This window comes from Sceloporus occidentalis, unplaced genomic scaffold (genome assembly GCF_023333645.1).
Source record: "Sceloporus occidentalis isolate IW3139 unplaced genomic scaffold, rSceOcc1.0.p SCAF_29, whole genome shotgun sequence".
In the NCBI taxonomy this organism is placed as follows: Eukaryota; Metazoa; Chordata; class Lepidosauria; order Squamata; family Phrynosomatidae; genus Sceloporus; species Sceloporus occidentalis.
The window spans coordinates 11455355-11469076 of NW_028317009.1; the positions used below are offsets into that span (position 1 = coordinate 11455355).

The following is a 13722-nucleotide window of genomic DNA, read 5'->3' on the forward strand; positions in this document are numbered from 1 at the left end:
CCCTGTAGCTCCGTGGGGAGCATCCAGCTATGCGGTGGTTTGAAGGTTCGGTGTGTTGTGTACTCGATGCTGCGGTCCCAGTCTGGTTTCGCTTGAAGGTTCGGTGTGTTGCCTACGAGATGATGCGCTGATAGCTCGCTTCCGTGTGGCTCGGTACAGCTACTGACAATGTCTCTGTGTGTACGGCGGTCTTACCCTGAAAAAAAAACGTGCGCTGCTGTATTATTATTATTTTTTTTAGCATTTATAGAAAAAAAGCATAAAAGGTGTTGCGTACTACCGACTGGCTCTTACCCCCAATCATCCTGACCCGCACATACGCACTTTCACACACCACCGAACATACTCATACGCCTTACACACCGCACCGAACATACCCATACGCCTTACACACCGCACCGACCATACCGCACCGCAACCACTCGCCAGGCCTCACGGGGATTAGAACCAGAAACCAAACCGCTTGGTAAGTAAGTACACTTGACACCTGCGCCACCCTTGTGGCAGACCGAATTTGCTCGTCCGTAATACTTATACTCAAATTCACAGAGTCTAAAAACATAACTTAATGTTTCTAGTCGCAGGACTTAATGGGACTCGAACCCGGAACTCACGGCACAGTGTGCGATACACGCATCACACGCGCCACCTTTGAGATGGAAAAGAGCTGCTCATCCCTAATACAAATACACAAATTCACCCACTGGAAAAACATAATGTTACAAATATCCACCCTAACACGCAGGCCGCACAGGGATTAGAACCAGGAGCCTCACGCATGGTGAGCGATACACCTAACACACGTGCCACACACACGGCTGGATGGCTGCCCTCGTCCCATCCACATATACTCAAATTTACCTACTCCAAAAAACATAAAATCATACGTTATACAGGAATCACAGAGATTAGAACCAGGGGCCAGGAGCACGGTGATGAACACAGCTAAGACATGCGCCACCAGTACCATGGTGCAAAAGTGCCTTGTCTGTTATACAAATACTCAGATTCACCGACTCTGAAAACATAACATTAGTTTATATACAGGATACATGGAGAATAGAACCTGCATCCAATTGTAGGGATGGGGGGGGGGGGGGTAACGCACCAAACACCTAGACCACCATCTCAACTGGGTCAGGAGGTTTGCCAGTTCCACAAATACTCTGATGTACCCGCTCTAAAAGATTAAGAATAAGATCATACAGTAGACCGGCGGGTGAGAACCAGCAGCCAACCACACGTTAGGCAATGCACTTAACCATCACGCCATTCCACCACACGAGATAGGGGCCCACCGGCTCCACATATAATAATATCTCCCGACTCTAAAAACATTAGAAATAAATCGGCCATGAAGCAAAGTGGGATAGAAGCACTATATAGTTACCTACGGGAGCGAAGCGGGTTTGAACCATAAACCAGTCGCAGTTTAGGCGATACACCTAACCGTTACGCCACACCACGACATGGCGTCGGCCGCCCACCTGCTCTACATTTACTCATACGGACCCCCTCTAAAAACATAAGAAGAACATGCAGACGCGCTACACACGTAGATCCAGCTTTCATGGAGATTAGAACCAAAATACTTTTATATTGTTAGTAATGCATACGATGTCTGCCTGCTCCACATATAATCATATGCACCAAGTATAAAATGATACAAATACACAGATCCACTATAACAATCAACACAACCGCACCACACATTCACAGGGACTAAAATTATCATTCACAACATGAATAACGCACCCAACCTTTACGCCACCGCATGAACGGGAGCTCGCCGGCTGCCTGATACACATACATGCACCAAATATAAAATAAGTCACACACGCACGCACTATAACACTCACTATAACACAGCCACACTATACACAGCGAGTTCACCTGTTGTATTACAGGTAATACACGCAGCCACTACACCACACCACACCATGGCATGATAAACATATACTTAGATTCACACGCTCTAAAAACATTTTAAAAAAAACACATTCACCAGACGTTTCTTTACTGAGATCACGGGGTTGGAACCAACAAAGCGCTGCATGGTAGATAATGCACCAAACACCTAACCTACCACTGCGGCTGGTTATGACTTGACTGATTGTCCCCCAAATACTCTTATGTACCCTGCTCTAAACACTTAAGAAAAAAAACATTCAAGCCAACATCAAGTTACTGACAGGAGTTAAGGGGGTTAGAACCAACAACAAAGGAAACAGTAGGTGACGCACCTAACCGTTACACCACGCTGCAGCATGGCTCCTGATCTTCCCCTGCCCCACATATACTCATATATACCCCTCTAAACACATTAAAAGAAAACACACGGACATGTTGCACACATCAACACGGGTTTCACGGAGACTAGAACCAGTAGCGTTTTGGGTGGTGGGTAACGCACCTAACATCTACACCACCGGCGCAAATCGATCTTTGCTGGCTGCTGTTTCCACAGCACAATACTCTGATGTACCCGCTCTAAAAGATTAGAAATCAGCTCATACAGCAGACCGACGGGTGAGAACCAGCAGCCAGCCACACGTTACACAATTCACTTAACTATCATGCCATTCCATTACAGGAGATGGGCGCCCGCCGGCTCCACATATACTAATATCTCCCGACTCTAAAAACATTAGAAATAAATTATCCATGAAGCGAAGGGGGTTAGAAGCACTATACAGTTACCTATGGGAGCAAAGCGGGTTTGAACCAGAAACCAGTCACAGTTTAGGCGATACACCTAACCGTTACGCCACACCACAACATGGCGTTGCCCGGCCACCTGCTCTACATTTACTCATACGGACCCCCTCTAAAAACATAAGAAGAACATGCAGACGCGCTACACACGTAGATCCAGCTTTCATGGAGTTTAGAACCAAAATACTTTTATATGGTTAGCAATGCATACGATGTCTGCCTGCTCCACATATAATCATATGCACTAAGTATAAAATGATACAAATACACAGATCCACTATAACGATTAGACTTGGGCACCAGGGAGCCCTTCGTGTTCGTCTTCAGGGGGGAAAAAATCTTCGTAAGGCTAGGTTTCCACTTGGGTTTTTGTCCTGCGGTTTTTTCTTGATGAAAAACGCCAGGAAAAACGCCAAGAAAACTGCCACTGCATTTACCTGCGTTTTGGCGTTTTTTCTGGAGTTTTTTCTGGCGTTTTAGCCTTTCTGTGGAAATTGCTTTTTTTGACCTTAGGCAGTTTTTCCAGCCTTTACAAGTTAGAAGTTTCACCCAGCTAAAAGGGATTAGGATAAATGGCAAGTATCTGCCCTCTCCTGATGTCATTTACTTGGTAGACCCTTTTGTCTCTTTTCTGTGGTTTGTAAGGCATGCTTTATTCCGAATGTCTGCTCCTCTGGGAAGATTGGCCCCAAATGATGGTGCAAATTGTTTGCTGTTGCTTTTGGCACGCAGGATCCAGTTGATGCGTCGCGTATGTTTGTTTGTAATGGCATGTTTGTTCCAAATGGTGTAAAATTCAATATGAACCAGTCCAGGACTTTGTTTTGTGTGAAACTGTTTGTTTTCAGCCTATTTCTCGTAGGACACACAGATACTGGGTCCATCCTCTGCATTGTAACTGTGGAAAAAACGCCATAAAAAACGCCAAGGCAATAAACCCACATGGCTTTTTCATGGCGTTTTTTCTCTCCCATAGACTTCTATTGGAGAAAAACGCCAAGATTTCCTTGAAAAAACGCCAGAGTGTGAACATGCTGCGATTTTGAAAAACTGCCACAGAGCCCAAAAAAGCAGAAAAACGCCAAAGAGGACTGAAAAAACTCCAGACAGAAAAACGCCAAGTGGAAATGGCATTTTGCGATTTCCTATTGAAGAACAGCCTAACATCTGGCTGCAGCGTTTTTTCACTAAAAAAACGCCAGGTGGCGCTATTGGCGTTTTTATGGGCGTTTTTAGAGAAAAAAAAACAAGTGGAAACCTAGCCTAACCCCTGCTACGCAGCCGGGAGAAAACAAAGATGAAACGAGCACGAAGAATGTCCACGAATATTCGCCCGAAAAGAAGACAGGAACGGGCGAATATTCGCGGACATTCTTCGTGCTCGTTTCATCTTCGTTTTCTCCCGGCTGCGTAGCAGGGGTTAATACGGGGTTAAGAACACATCGGAGCCGCAGCAGCAGATGCGTTTGCGCCGTGAAGGTACGTGTGTGCGACTCTATTGGTCGCCGGAAGGGGGCTGGTCTGGCATCAACAAATGAATTATTTAATTTTATTTTAAAGTTATATTTATTGTTTACTTTATTATATTTATTTAACGTTGTAGTGCTACCCTACCCAGCTATACCTACCTACGTGCACTAGTATACCTAGTTTAGCTAAATTTGATGGGACAGAACTGGAAAAAAGCAGGACTGTCCACAAAAATGTTGGGTGTGTTGGCAGGTATGCGAATGGAAAAATGTGGGACAAGAACTAAAAAATAGCTTAGGGTTAATGTACGGTTATGTTTAAGATTATTAGCAGTGCACTGTTTTGGTTAAAGATGTATTACGTCTAAATAAGAAGCTTGCATTAGTTCTCTAGTTACCCTTTATACCCCCGCGTGACTCCAATTAACGTCTAATCACCGCACCCCTATCAAAGCTTTAACGACTCCATTTAACGAATTGAATGACAGCTGACCCCAATCAAAGTTGGGTTCCGCCCCCTGTTTGAAGGTTAAGCTTAGAATGTTCAGGCTCGCCGTGCAGACGATTACTCTGGCTCTGCCGCCCCACACAAGCGTAAGGAAAACATCTTGTAACAAACAACTACCGATAGTGTAATTAGAGACTGTTTATGTGCAAGCGCAAACAAATACAGTAATATATTAAACGCCGGTAACAGAGCAATGTTTGTAACAAAACTTGGGCCTTCCACACCCCCTAGCATGCAATCACTCCCTCTGCTCCCACAACTCAAAATAAAATATTTGCCACACTGGCTGAGTGAAGACTGTGAGAGTTAATGCCGTCTTCCATCGTTCTGACCATACTGTAACCTTGGGAGGTCCCCATAATCATCCCCAGAGTCCCTTTGTCTCCTCATTCACTAAGCTGCACCTCTCTCCTTTTTCCTCCCTCCTTACAGTACAGGGATAGCTCAAATAAACATTGCGGTGTTGGTGTGTGTGTATGTGTTTGAGTGGCTGTGTAAGTCAGGAATCATGGAAAGTATAAAACAGTCGATATGACGCCTGACTTTTATGCCCCTATGTAAAAATATTTGCTCTAAAAATATAAGACAAAATACTTTTGTGAGCTGTGTATAAGTTAGAGTGGCTGTGTTCGTATTTACACAACCACACGGTACAAGAACCCTTAGGTGTGGAGCCAGAAACCTCGTCCTTTGTAGGCGTCCCACCTAACCACTACGCCACAACGCTGTTATGTGCTTTGTCTCCCCATTTGGCGTATAAAGCCTTCCTGTTCCTGAGGAGATGTGCGTAGGGGCCGCAGGCGAGTGTAATATATCTGTGGGGTGTAGAAGCTTCCAACTACCTGGTGGTGCAAAGGTTAGGTGTATATCCTCCGATACAGAAGGTTACTGGTTCGTTCCCCCAGCTTGACTTATGTAAATATATATAAGTTTTAGAACGAGTGCATGTGAGTATAAGAGGACTACGGAAAGCTAAAATTCTCGGCCACGTGGGTGGCACAATGGTCAGGTGTCTTATGCACCATACAAAAGGTTGCTGGTTCAATTCCCATGAGCCCTAACAGTAGCGGTGTCCGTGGTGGGGGGGTCGGCCTTAGGTTGAGCGCATGAGTTGGTGTGGTTGTGTATGAGTATGTTTGTGTGTGACGGCGTGTTTGTGTAAGTCAGGACTCATGGGAATTGAATCACGAGATAAGGCACCTGTTTTTATGCCGTTATCTAAAGATATTTTGTGCTGAAAAAAAAAATAATTGGTGCGTGCAGCTAATTATATATTTACACAGCAGCTTTTTTTTTTTTTTTTTCAAACACAACCAGGAGGAATCAAACCAACAACCTTGAGCATCAAAGGCAGCCCACTTAACCATCACGCCACAAGGTACTTACAGAGAATCACCCTCCCCGTGGATATATAATGCCTGCCTGTGTCTGGATCACGGAGCCGGTATATAAATGTGAAACAGAATCGCTTGTGTGACTGCCGCGTGGCGTAATGGGGAGCAATTAGCCTTCCATCCAAAGGCTTGCTGGTTCTAATCCCAGCGCGTCGAAAAGCTTTATTAGTAAGAAATACGTCCTTTTTTAATTTATATTCCAAAAAAAACTTGCATTTAATAAATGGATTGCAAAAAGCCGGGTGAATTTGTGATTAGGAAGTGAAGTTCATATTCTGGAAATATAATGGATGGTGGACGTTGCTTACAGTCAGGATGGGCGCAAGGGTCCCTTCTGGCTGCCTGTGTTTAACATAGAAAGTGACGGCAGATAAGAAGCATTCGGCCATCCAGTCTGCCCAACCTCTGAATCCTTTCCTTAGTATCTGGCCTCATCCTATATCTAGCTTAGCCCTATGCCTATCCCATGCTTGCTTAAATGTCTTCACTGTATTAACATCTACCACTTCTGCTGTATGGTGATTGCATGCATCCACTACCCTTTCTGTAAAGTAGTATTTCCTGATGGGCCCGTTGATGTATGGTGAATAGTACACGATGGCAGGATGCTCATGCTATTGGAACAGCACAAAATATATACGTAGAGAAGCATGTTTCCTTGTATAACATTTTGGATGATTTATAATTTACAATACAAGGCAGAAACTCTTCCTGCTACCAACGCCTCTTGTTATACAACCCAGCACCCTGCTTGCTTTTTCCAACGCTTTACGGCATTGTCTGCTTACCTTTAAGTCATCAGTCATTATTACTCTAAATCCCTCTCGTCTGCTGTCACTGGCAGAACAGCATTCCCAATGCTATAGTTTGCCTCGCTATTTCTACATCCCAAGTGCATTCGTCCATAATAGATAAACTCAAATTCACCTACTCTGAAGACTTAGATATACGCGCAACCGCTATAATAATATATATTTACCAGGAATAGAATCACCATTACACCACAAGACAACTAGACTTTTTGCTGTTTTGCCATGAAACAAGCTATATCTACATATATTTTGATCTATTTACCTCTCCATGGACATAAGATGTCTGCCTGCTCCTGACTCACACCTGTACCTCATTTCCTCAATCAAAAGTCTATTTAACCCGGGCGTTTCTCCAGCCTTCCAGCCAGAACTTTGTGTTGGTCCTGTGGAGCAGATGCTCTGGTCTTGAGCTTGGAGATTGACTGGCAAAGGTTTGTGAATTCTGTGATTTTGAAATGAATGCAGCGCTCTAGATCTACCCCCCAGAAGCAGAGATCGTTTCTTTCAGTCACAGAGTGTCTCGCATGGTCGGGGTATGCATAGTTTGTTGTGGAATTTATTTGCCTGTTTGTTACCTAATGCTGTGAAAGTAATTTCTTTGTTTTATGTAAGTTTTTCAGTAGTTTGGTTACTTAAATGGTTAACTTCATACTTTTAGATGCTCTTTCGCAGTATACAGGAGCTCTCAGGGGCCATAATCCGGTTAGAAGCGGTTTTCTATATATATTTTTTATTTGAAATAATGTTTGTCAAATATACTTTGAAAATGCAGGGTTTGCCCCCTATTAACACAAGCGGGCCCTCCTCACCTGTGTTTTAAGTCAAATTATGTTACATACTGCTTATACCCTGTCTAGCCATTGTACAGCGCTACTAAATATGATGGCGCTATATAAAACAAATACTGGGGCTGGAACTTACCACGTGCAGCATAAATGGCCTCATGAAGTTTTGGGCTGGTCTCCAATTGTCTCCATGGTTTGTTTTAATCGCCGGCCCCTGACACTGTTTTACTACAAATTGAGGACAAAGAGCCAAATAATCGTTTTACTGAGTTTATTTCAATCTTTAAAGGGTGAAAACAGATGAGGGAGCTGGGGCTTTGGCACAGGTGAATGCATGCCGGCGGTAAGGCATGAACAGGGGGTCACGTGGGTGGGCTGAGTGAGCCCCGTAATGTTAAAACGAAATAAATCCTGTATCCTTATTGGGCCCTCGTAAGGAAATGGAATCCCAGTCCCGGGTGGAGCTCGTTAAATGGAGTCGTTAAAGCTTTGATAGGGGTGCGGTGATCAGATGTTAATTGGAGTCACGCGGGGGTATAAAGGGTAACTAGAGAACTAATGCAAGCTTCTTGTCCCGGCTCTAGGTTTGCAGACCTGTTTGCTGCTGTTCTGGACATCTTCAGACTCGGCGGACTCTGTCCCAAGGTGAGCGAGGGGATACCACTGGTTAGACTGTAAGCTCTTTGGTCTGCTTTCTCTCCTTTATTTCTGCAGCTTCTCCAGATCAAACCATTGTTGCTTTGGGTGCGCAATCCTCAATGTTATCACCGCAAGTCTCTGCCAAAAGCATAGGATGTCTTTCCCGATCATCGCTCTTTCACTGCAGATCCTCGGCGGCCGTGTAAGAGTAGAGTTTAGAGAGAGTCGCAAACTTTGGCCACCACCGTCTCATCTCCTCCTCGTACTCCGCGTCCCCCTCGGCTCCGGACGACGCCAGCGTGCTGAGGCTGCCCGCCGGGGAGCCGTCTCCTTCCACGTGATAGACCTTTAAGCTGTCGCATGAAAGCGCTTGCTGGATGTAGGCAGCTTCTTGGAACGCGTCGTAGAAGTATCGGCCGAAATCTCCGCTGGTAAAAGAACAGCTCCGCTCCGACGCGGGGAACTTTGACGGCTCCTTCAGGCTGACAGACGTCTCGGAATCGCAGCTTAAGGGACCGTTTCCTGCAGAAAGCGTGCGCGGCGCTGCTCCGATCACACAGCTGGAGCTCTGTCGCATTGAATGCGTCCTGCAGAGAACATTCACTCGAATTAAAACTGATTGGTTCGTTCGTCTCAGCAAGTTGCCAAATGAGCATTCATCCAATTTAACCCGTCCTGCACCAAATCTGTGCTTGCCTACTATACCCCCCCCCCATAAATGTATTTTGAGTGTGATTAGGTAATTAAAACATTCCATCTCGTTACACAAGGCAATTATCCCTTTAACTGTTCAGCTGTGTATGAAGCGGCTTAAGGCGTATGGAGTACGGATTGTATCAGAATTCCAGGATCAGCAGCAGCTCCCACCCGTTATCGGCCTGTAATTGTCCATGGTTGGTATTAGTTGGTGAGTGGACCAAAGTCTTAAACTTGCTACAAACTACATATAAAAAATGTAACATTGTATCCCACAAACGCTTTACTCACGTGGTCTTCGTTGTAATGGAAGATGTTTTTTTCTGGTGTCCAAGGTCGTGGCTATGCCCAGATCCGTGATAAACTCCTTGGTTTATGGTCTTCCTCCTCTTGCAGCGAGACCACAACAGAATTCCGGCGATCAGCGCTGCGAGTGGAGACACAAGAATTATCCTCTTGAAGCATGCAAGGTACTGAATATTTTTTATATTTTAATGCTTTTTCTTGATCCATCATGAATAACAGGGTTGCTACCAATCTTAACTCGCCCTGATCCACCCTTGGTAGGACTTCCAGCGCTGTGTAAACCAACGCCCTTGGGTTAATGAATGACCGATCCGGTGAGCCCAATCCCCCCACACCCCCCCACCCCGGCTTACATGGGAGGTAATGAGGGAGACGGTGTGTAAAAGTTTACTTATGACAGTCAGGAGGCAAATCAAGATGATAAAGGATTGCGGAACCAGAGTCAGGGGCTGAAAACGTGACATCCGCTCCCGATGTACCCCTCTGCGCAGAGGTGGGTGAATTCGGCTGGCGAGCGTGGCACGTGGCGTGTTTGCAGGGGTGGCTGGCACATACCGTGTAGACAGTGAGCTTCTGTGCTGTTCTCTGTAAGCAGGTATGCTGGGGGGCACCTGTGGAGTTACAGGGAGAGAAGGGGTTAAATCTACCATAACAGCGGAAGATCAGATACATTTTAAGCCAGTAAAACGAAATCATGTAAAGTGTTTCAAAATATTTCTTCCTCTTTCATACAGGACAACGATTCTCATTATCCCTCGACACATGGGAGTGGTGGTTTAACAATCTAGTGGAGTGAATGCGTTGTATGGAGTGCAGCTTAACTGGGAATACTTAGAGCTTTGGGGTCTTACCTTGTGCTTTCTGTCTTCTGAAGTCTTGTGACCCCAGCACGCGTTGGGTGATACCTGCATTCGTGGTTCATCCATAGATCAACGCAGACAAAGCCGCGGCTCCAGGGGCTGCTGCTACAGACGTCTGAGACGCAGCCTTCGCTCACTCCTTCCCGGCTTATAACTGACACCGGCGAGGCCGTCGTGTTCTCCATGGGCAGGCGGTAGCCGTTCAGTCTCGCGTTCTTTATGCATCCTGATTACACCGAAGGAATTGGAGATCAGCGCATGATGGGACAGTGAGAATTCAGCATCGTATGGTGTATTCCAGGGAATGACGGGCAGGGAGAGGCTTTATACCCCATGGATTTACAGACGGATTCTAATCTTACATTCACTAGAAATGCTTTTACAGTTTTATTGAAGCCCATTGTTGTGAAAGCGTAAACGCTTACTATCTGAACTATTGTTTTTTTACCTTGATAACCCGATTGGTTGATGCTTCCCAGAGTCGCGCATCTCGGAACGACTTTAATTTCTTTGTAGGTCCCGTGAGCTTCTGTCGTCTCTGTGCTCCCCTCCTCCATTAAAGCGAAGCGTGAACTCGTTCTGCATCCTTTCCAAGCCAGCTTTGTTCCACTCTGAGATTGTAGGAGACTGTTAGAAGCCCATGCCTCACCTCGACAAAACAAACGGTGCCGTTAGATCCCCGGGTCATGCTGAACCATCGGGTGCTGAAGCTCCGCTATGATCTACAGGCTGCTCGCCATTGCTGCGGACCCGGACCACCTAACAGTGGAGCGCTCTGGGCTCTCGCAGCGAACGCTGAAATACAATGACCCTAAAGCTGTCCCATCTACCGGCTGCTCTGAATCGGGAGCTTCAGATGTGGATGCGACTCTACCCAACGTGCAGCATGGCGCGTGTCACGGTATGGACTTCATGCTGTGTTTGGTACCTGCAGGTGGATGGATTCGCTCCGGTCCTTAGAAGACAAACGCAGGATGAGTATAGAATGCGGATTACGCTATTCACTAAGATACAGAAATGATCTTCCAGCAGAGCACAGGCGGTGGCAGAGCGTTCAGATGTGATGTATGAAGAGTCCTTTCTGGCGGAGCTTTGGGCACCAAAACTCGAATGGATTCCTTGATGATCGCGACTCCCCATTTTCCAATAATCTACACTATACTCTGGGCATTCACAAAGATGTTCAGGTGAGTCTCTTTAATATAACAAATATTGGCATGAGAATGTTTAATATAAAACCCATCTGTATATTGGGAGACGTTGTGATATCAGCGCGGTGGTGGAACCATTAATTCAGGTTTGGATCTCCTTTTAATGTTCTTGTTGTGTTATTACCCCTGAGTGCATCGGTGAAAGCCAAGCCTGTACCTTTTCCGGAGTCCTGGTGAGCAGGTGGGCAATCACAGCTGGGGGTCCGGGGGTCACTGACGCAAGGAGAGTCGCAGGGTGCGGGTGATGAGCGAGCTGTACCCTTCCTCGCACAGCCTGGGGAGCTATTAACGGCCTCCAGCGGGGCTGCTAGATCATACACCTGTGTTAAAGGAAACACACACCCCATAAAGAAAATGATTAGATATTCTGCAGGATCAGTTTGGATAACTCGGTGGAAAGCTTGGATACGAACCCCGCTACCGGTTACGTTCTTACGGTTCAGTTACCCTTAGAATGTCTATTGAGCTGGGTCTTGGTGCAGTCTGGCTGCATATCTGCGAGTTGTATTTTATTGCTCTTCATCTCATTTGTCGATGTTCGTTGAATTAAAGTTGCCAAATTCTACCGTGTTCCACCAGAAGGAGCCCCCGTCTGCTACTGAATATTGGTAGTAATACACGTTACTAATCAAAGAACTTTCTAATTTATTCGTGTCTTATAGGAATCATTACCAACCTCTGTCCTACGCGATACCGGCCGGGACTGTCCTGCTAACCCACCTGGTTATACCGCGTCCCTCTGCTCAGAGACCCCCAAAGTACCGATGCTGATCCAGTTTACCAGATGCATCCGCAGCTCCCACGTCCACTACAGAGCGGCCGTCTGCAGTAAGAGGTAAGCGATACTCTGCGTGATAGAAAGTCATTACCTGCTTGTTAAGAACGACGTTGCGGAGACAGCCTTTAAAGGGTTTGTGCGGAAGGAGATTGTGGGAACGAGGAGACGACTGCTTAACGCCTCCGAGCTGCAGAGAATGGCATGCATATCAGACACGGGGTCACAGTAACACGTGGTGTGGGGCTTTACTACTGCAGATAATATTAAACATGCATAAAAATTGTCATGACTCTACAACACTTCCTTTCTCTTCATCCACGCAGATTGCAAACCCAGTGGAGCAGCCGCTAGGCATTAATCCCGGTTTATCGTCTGTGACTGCAGTAAAGTCAGCCCTGATCTCCAGCCCAAGCCGTCCGTGTGCTTCATACCTTCTGTCCTGCATGATGACTCCGTGGACTTCACAACTCGTTCGATCCTCTGTAAGTAGCTTTCCTCCGATCCCCTCTGTCTCATTTATCAAAGCCGTGCGGCAGCGATCCAGAGTCAGGCTGACTCCCTGCACCGAAGTAAATGAAGTCAGTAATTCATCTTCCCTGACTGCCCGACGTTGACATCTTTTCCTTTACATAATTGTGACTGCGTGCGACGCGAATCGTTGTGTATTTGGTGTGACTTGTCTTGGTTATATGTTCCATGTAGAGTTAGCTGAGGGTCAGTTAGTTGAGGATAATGCAGCTCTGTGTCTGCTCTTAAAGATTCGCCTTCATTCTACTTCTGTGAGTAAAGGAGAATATTTAAGCTTTCCTGTGGCTGCATTAATTACATGTCTGGCTTACAATGTGTTAGTTAACTAACTATCTTTTATGCGCAGGTCTATCCGATGCCATTCTCCATCTGTAACGTTCTCCTTCTCTGGAAAGCCAAGTCTCAGCGTGGTCAGGTCTTGTCTGAAGATGAGAAGGAGCCGACCGCTCGTAACCTCTTTGGGAATGGAAACAAAACCACATTAACAGCAGTGCGGCTGGACCCGGAGCAGACTAAGAATGTAATTAAACTGTGATTATTGCCAATGTAGACTTACTATTACTTTCACTTCATGTTACTCATAACTTCATCATTGTATTTGTTACTCTATGCCTTGTAATTTGTAACTCATTGCATTGTAATTGTGATTCTTTGCCTTGTGATTTGTAACTCATTGTATTGTGATTTACTTGTGATTTGTTACTGACTTGTGATTTATTACTCTTTGCATTGTACTTGTGATTTGACGTTCTGTATTGTACTGTGTAGACATTCAATAAAAATAGTTTAGTTCTCTATTTCTTCTCAGTTTGAATCTATTAAGGCATAGAAAGAAATATACAAGATTAACTTCCTCCTACAGAAGCTCAAAAGGAAACAGGGGGGTATATAATAACTATACACTATAAAGGAGAGAAGGTACTCTGCCTCTGCTCTCCAGTGGACGCTGCTGCTGCTCCTCCTCGCTACGTCCTTTCCTGATACTCACCCACTGCAATGAAGTTCTTACTGTCTCTTGACG

The 13722-nt window shown here is 45.6% G+C and overlaps 1 pseudogene; it reads right to left on the reverse strand.

Moving 5' to 3' along the window:
* Positions 1 to 8500: 8500 nt before the first annotated feature.
* The window catches only part of LOC149299359 (neural-cadherin-like), a 30711-nt pseudogene continuing 25489 nt past the window's right edge, over positions 8501 to 13722 (reverse strand).